Source organism: Poromitra crassiceps (assembly GCF_964638095.1).
Source record: "Poromitra crassiceps genome assembly, chromosome: 21".
In the NCBI taxonomy this organism is placed as follows: Eukaryota; Metazoa; Chordata; class Actinopteri; order Beryciformes; family Melamphaidae; genus Poromitra; species Poromitra crassiceps.
Window position 1 is genome coordinate 22,684,276 of NC_139638.1, and position 6,185 is coordinate 22,690,460.

Here is a 6,185-nt window from a genome sequence, read left to right on the forward strand (position 1 = left end):
CTCCGTCCTTCTGTCCACATCTGTCACATCTGTGCAGGCAGGGAGTCCAAGGTGCCCACTTTAAATCCACATCTACGCGTTGATAAATCCGCTCTGCCACAGGAACTAAACAGTCCCCAGGTGAGAGCTCCGCGAGGAGGCCCTCCCGGCACCCCCCCTCCCCCCTATCAGGGAACAGCCAAGCATACAGTGGACATCGGTGGTGTCGCCGGCCTGGATTAAAAACTGCTGCATCCCTCTGTTCCCCTGGCCCATTGACGGATGGATAAAGCCTTGGACTTCACCTTATTGAAAGAGGGAGAGAGCGCCCGGGGAGCCATGAAATCCATAGACCCTGCTTTAAATGGGTCTGTAAGAGGCTTCCGCCTAGCAGACCACGGCTGAAAGAGCCCATTAAATAAAGCCCGGGCTCCTCGACGAGGAGCCGGCTGCAGATTCATCCAGGAGGAGAAGGCAAAGATAATGATAGCTCATGGCCAGATGTGAGACACTGGGCTCCACTGGCCTGGCCTGCTCATGGGGGACCCTGTCAATAACAGACAGACAGAAGACCGTTTTTTTTCTTCTGACTTTCGTCTGCTCTCTCTCTCTCTCTCTCTGTCTCTCTCTCTCTCTCTCTCGGTCTCCCTCTCTCTCTCTGGAGATGTAGACACACATGTATAGACACTCTCTGCGGACACACACTGCTGCACCCAGACTGCACACGTACGTTTGGGTCAGAAGAAAACAGGAGTCAACACTTCAAAAGGGTGGATAACCCATTTTCGAAATGAATCGGCCTCGCCCTGCTCTTCTGGTTGCACTGCATTCATCTGATCTCCTCGACGTAGATCACTCCACGCAGTGAGCTGGATTATATGGATGCTGCTGCTTGAGAGAAAACCCACACATCAGAGTATTATGGTCTGTCGTTCTGTCGTTCCCATGTGTCTGGGTGAAGGGTAAGAATCAGGGGCAAGGGCATCATCAGCCCGCACCTTCTCTCTTTCTCTCTCCCTTGGTGGCGAGTCGTCGGCAAAGGGCCTGCTGGTTTGGCGAGAGGAAGTGGAATGCAGCCTGGGCACATTTGAATATCAATGTGGCCAGATAGGGACAGGGAGGTGTCGAGAGGAGGAGGAGGAGGAGGGTGGAGGAGGAGGGCGGAGGAGGGCGGAGGCACGGGAGGGCCTCTGGCAGGACAGTGGAGGGAGAGAGATGGAGGGAGAGATGCAGGCAGGGACGGAGGGAGAGATTTGTCATCTTGCTCTCCCCGTTCCACCTGCTCCCCTGTCATGCATCCTGCCTGGGGGGAAAATACACCCTGATGTCTGAGGGAGAGAGAGAGAGAGAGAGAGGGAGAGAGAGAGAGAGAGAGCAGGGGAGGGGAGGGGAGGGGGTTGAAGCAACAGAGAAACAAATAGAAGAGGGGGAGATGGACAGGATTGAGAAGGAGACAAAGGAAGGTGAGAGAGAGAGAGAGAAAGAGAGAGAGAAGGAAGGAAAAATATATGCATACCATTGCGCATTTCGAGGTGCCAAGTCCTGAGATGCAGTAGCTAACTACAGGGGCTGGCAGCTATGCAAATAAGAGGATGTACCAGTGCACCAAGCAGATTACTTTTCCCGCATTTGCTATTCATATATTTGCAAGGTGACTCACTTCAGACAAAGCAGGTGATCAAGAGCTCTTTCCCCCTTCCTTCCTTCCTCCCTTCCCTCTTCTCTTGCTGCCTCTTCTTCCTCCTCCTCCTCCTCTCTGGCTTCTTCCTCTACTTGTGGTGAACAGCTCGCACAAGGCAGACCGAGCGAGGAGAGCACAGAGCAGCTAGGAGGGTGATGGATCCACCCAGCCTCAGCAACAACACAAGTCATAAGCCTGGCCAATGCCGCAGCCCCACAATTGCACGGCCGCAGATTTTGATATGTATTCCGTCAGCAAAGCCCATTTAATCCATTTAGCTGTCAGCGCCCCTTAAACGCGTCTCAACTTAAATGCAGGCGGAGAGTTGAGAGCGGAGGAGGAGAGACGGAGGAACGAGGCACCGACATGTGTATAGCTAACAATCACAAGCGAAACCACGGAGAGAAACATTTGAATATTTTGTCTCCATCCTTTGTCTCTCAAATCTGTCCAAATCACGAGATCTGTTGCCATCTCCGTCTTGTGGGGAGGGAGGAGGTAAGCGATTGTAGTACACACATGGCCGACTTTCACAAAAGCATCTTATAATGGATTTACTATTGGGGGAACGTGTTTGTGAAGAATGTTGCTCCTGCTATATTATCTTAATGAACACCTTAAAGAGGACGAGTCAGAGCTCATATCTGCTCTGCAGGAAAAACACAGGAGAGACGACAACGCCTCAACTAAAAAAATAAGACGGTCCGTCTGAGATATGTTTGAGGATGACTGACTTACTGTCCTAGATACCAGGCTTTCCACACGAGCCTCTGAGGGCTTTGTGCTGGTGAGATCTGAGACGAGATCTTCCCTCACAATTGTTTGATTACTGACTGGTACGCTGGCAGTAAACACCAGGGTGGGAGACTGCGGGAGTAACGCTGTGAATGTCCATGTGAAATGATGCATTTGTAACATTTACACCGCTCATATAAGGGGGGATGGATGATGAGAGTGCCCAGCACAGCACTACAAGGTGCCACAGTCTCACCAAGGTCACACCTCGTCTCTGCAGCAAGACTGTCATGTAACAGCAACACAAAAAAGGAGGGGGGGGGGGGGGGGGGTGGCAAAGCATGCAGATTCACATTCAAGATTCACTTTTAATAGCCACAGTAAGTAATCAGATTACAAAGGAATTTGGGATCGTGCAAGTATCAAAAAAAAAATCACAAATTCACAAATGCGGTGCAAAATATAAAAGTGACATATATGATATGATGGGGGGGGGGGGCAGGGGGGACCACGTCCCGTTACTAAGCCGGCGGTGCTCAGGGATGCATTGGGGGGGGAAGTGTGTGTGTGTGTGTGTGGGGGGGGGGTTGATAACGTCGTTGTTTATGGGGGCTTTCGGGGTCTCGTTGAAGAGGCGGACGGCAGTTGGGAAGAGACTGTCCTTGTGATGAGAGGTTCTGGTATACCGCCAGACACTGAGGATGTCATAGACATTGTGACATCATCGGTGATATAATCAATCCCATCTCTCCTTATTGTGACCTCATTAGTGATGTCATAAATCCCACTACCCCACTGGTGGTATAAATATAGGGCCATTAGACGATGGTGGGATTGAAAGAAGGAACATGGCAGGTTTAGAGGTGTTGTACACTCACAGCAGCAGCAGCTGTCCACAGGACGCCTACGTCTGCTTCGTCCACTGGGAGATGATAAAGAGCAGGTACAGGTGCGTCGGCTCCGGAGACGAACCTCTCAGCAGCGATAAGAAGTCCGAGTTGCTGCCCGCCGACTGGAACAGCAACAAGGAGCTGTACACTCTGCGTTACCAAGACGACGACAGCGGCACCCGGCTCCTACTGAAAGCCCTGGCCGTTGACTCCATCTTGATCTTCAAGTTAATGAACGTCGGCACACTGCAGATCTCAGACCTGACGTTGAACATCGGCGATCACGTCGACGCCGAGCAGCTGAACACGTACGACAGCGTGTTCAACGATCCGTCCGGTTTGTCGGCGAAGGTGAGGAGTCAGCTGCTGCCCTCCTCGCCCTCGGCAGAGAGGAGGAGTCCAGCGGAGCAGGAAGGGGAGGAGAGACGGAGACGCGTCGTCCCTTCCCAGAAACGCATCCCTCCCCGTGGAATACAGCCCGAATGGATCGACCCCGTCCGACCGCCGTTCACGGTCGGAGGACCAGATCTGGACTCCTTTGGTGGCGGTGAGATGATGTTAGACCCGTTGAGGTCGGGGTATCCTGGCTCCGGTTTTGACCCATCTAGTGCTGTTCCAGGCATTTTGCATGCCGGTGTCGCGCCCCAAGGGGCCCTCTTCACACCCTTTGGACCACAAAGACCATGGCAGCAGCAAAATGAAGTAGACCTCCTTGCCAGACTCGCCAGACTTCGAGAATGAACTGGAGTGAAATGCTTTTCGTACACCGACGATTCGCAATGAGATGAAACCGTTTTAGAACTGGGCATAGTTAGGGGCATAGGGAATAGTTGCAGCGTTGTAAATTGGGCCGTCTCATCTCGACTCCGGCCGCGGCTGATGGGGGTCGCCAGCAATTCCAGCTTGTCAAGTCGAAGGGCAAAGTAGTTGCAAGTAGCCTAGTGGCAAGTTTCAACACAGCTCGTTATGAATCTTTGGTCCAAACTGGGCTGTAGACCCCAAGAGCATTTTGTGGTCTTCACTTCCTGTTTCCCTGCTCACTTACTCAACAACATCCTGTTGGAAGGGGAAGGCTCTCGCCGCCTCCTCCATGAGCGCCGGGCCCGGGTTCAATTCAGTTTGGTGACCCAAATGTCATTTTCTTTTTGTTTTATGTACAATTTTAATTATGATGATGATGATGATGATGATGATGATGATGATGATGATGATGATGATTATAAAAAAGAAAAACATTGACTGTTCTTAATAGAAAGAGTCTTATCCATTCCACCGTTCAGGTTATTTCAGTGCAGAGGTAAAAACATGAATACACACACGTTCAAACAGTTTTCCATATTCTTGCCCTCCTGCACTGTGTTCAGGTTCTGTTGTTTCAGGAACGCTCTCCATCTGAGCGACCCATAGCATGAACACACCTTCACACACACACACACACACGCACACACACACACACACACACACGCGCGCACGCATGCACGCACGCACGCACGCACGCACACACACACACACACACACACACTTGACGTTCACCCATGGTGAGAAGTGAGCGGTGCAGGTTTTGCTGGTTGGGTTATCAGAGATGTCATAGTGGTGACATCGTCAGTCACCACTGGCTCACTCGATCCAATGGGACATGACATCATCATCACTCACGTCGCTCGATGATTGCGGGGCATGACATCATCAGTGGGCATGTCATCAGTCGGGGGGGGGGGGGGGCGTTTGGCATGCTCAGTTGATGGATTGTGTTTGTTGACTAATTATTGATGACATCATCAGTCACCACCGGGCCACCACTTGCCGATGATTACATTGGCTCAAGGTCTCTTTTGTAAAAGTCAACAAGAATAAGCAGCCTGGACGGAGCTCACAGCTCCATGAATAACTGACACGGTGTGCTGATGTCTCTTGCCTTGATCTCTTGCTCCCCGGGGTCAAAGCAGGCCAGATTGGTCAATAAAAAGATAGGAGCGATATGGACGCAGGTATGAAATATTAAAGTCGGGGTCGGTGTGTAACTGTATAGGAAGCACAGAAGAAGTTGTTGGCATTTAATTTCACTTCTTTGTTGAGATTTCATCCTGAGACAGTTGGCGGCGTCAGCAGATTCTCGCCGCTGGCAGCGAGAATTCATGGGACAAGTGTCCGTGTCAGCACTTTCTCCCCCCCCTCCTCCGCCCGGTGGCTGTAAGAGGACATCACACTTGTCAGCTGCAGTAAAGCCCAAATTATCAGGACAAATAAAACGGTGTGTCTGCTGCGAGCAGCACGGCTTTTCAAAGAGGATGTCCCTTTGGTCGGAAGCTATGATAACTTATATAGGGGGGTTTCACACGGGCTGACAGATCCACTAACTTCTATTGTGTGTGGGTCTGTGTGTGTGTGTGTGTGTGTGTGTGTGTGTGTGTGTGTGTGTGTGTGTGTGTGTGTGTGTGTGTGTGTGTGTGTGTGTGAGAGAGAGAGAGAGAGCGAGAGAGAGAGAGAGAGAGAGAGACAGAGAGAGAGAGAGAGAGAGAGAGTTTTATACCTGGGAAATAAGGACATTTTCCTCACTTTCTCACATACCTCCAAAGGGCTGTCTTACAAACAGGATATGTTAGATTAACGGTGATTACCCACTGGTCGTTATTTATTATGAGTTATTAAGTTATGCATAACCTCTCTAAGCCTAATAAGTCCTACAGTTAGCGTTAGCTCATACCGTTAGCTCTCAGCCACCATTGTAAGAATACATCTCTATTCGTAGTGTATTGACCTGACTGTGAGACTTACTCACGTATGTGTTTGCAAGTTACCTCTGTCTAGAAGGGGTAAGTAAAGGTGACAGTTTATTAACTTACGGTCTTCTCCCAGCTACCTCGCCCAGCATGGCCTGGAAACCCCTTAGTGCAGTAGGC

At 50.8% G+C, this 6,185-nt stretch overlaps 1 pseudogene across 1 annotated transcript; it reads left to right on the forward strand.

The window, feature by feature from the left end:
• Positions 1-3,243: 3,243 nt before the first annotated feature.
• Positions 3,244-4,026, forward strand: LOC310795340 (proteasome inhibitor PI31 subunit pseudogene; annotated as a pseudogene). The gene has a single exon. The product of its transcript is annotated as a proteasome inhibitor PI31 subunit pseudogene (transcript).
• The last annotated feature ends 2,159 nt before the right edge of the window (positions 4,027-6,185 follow it).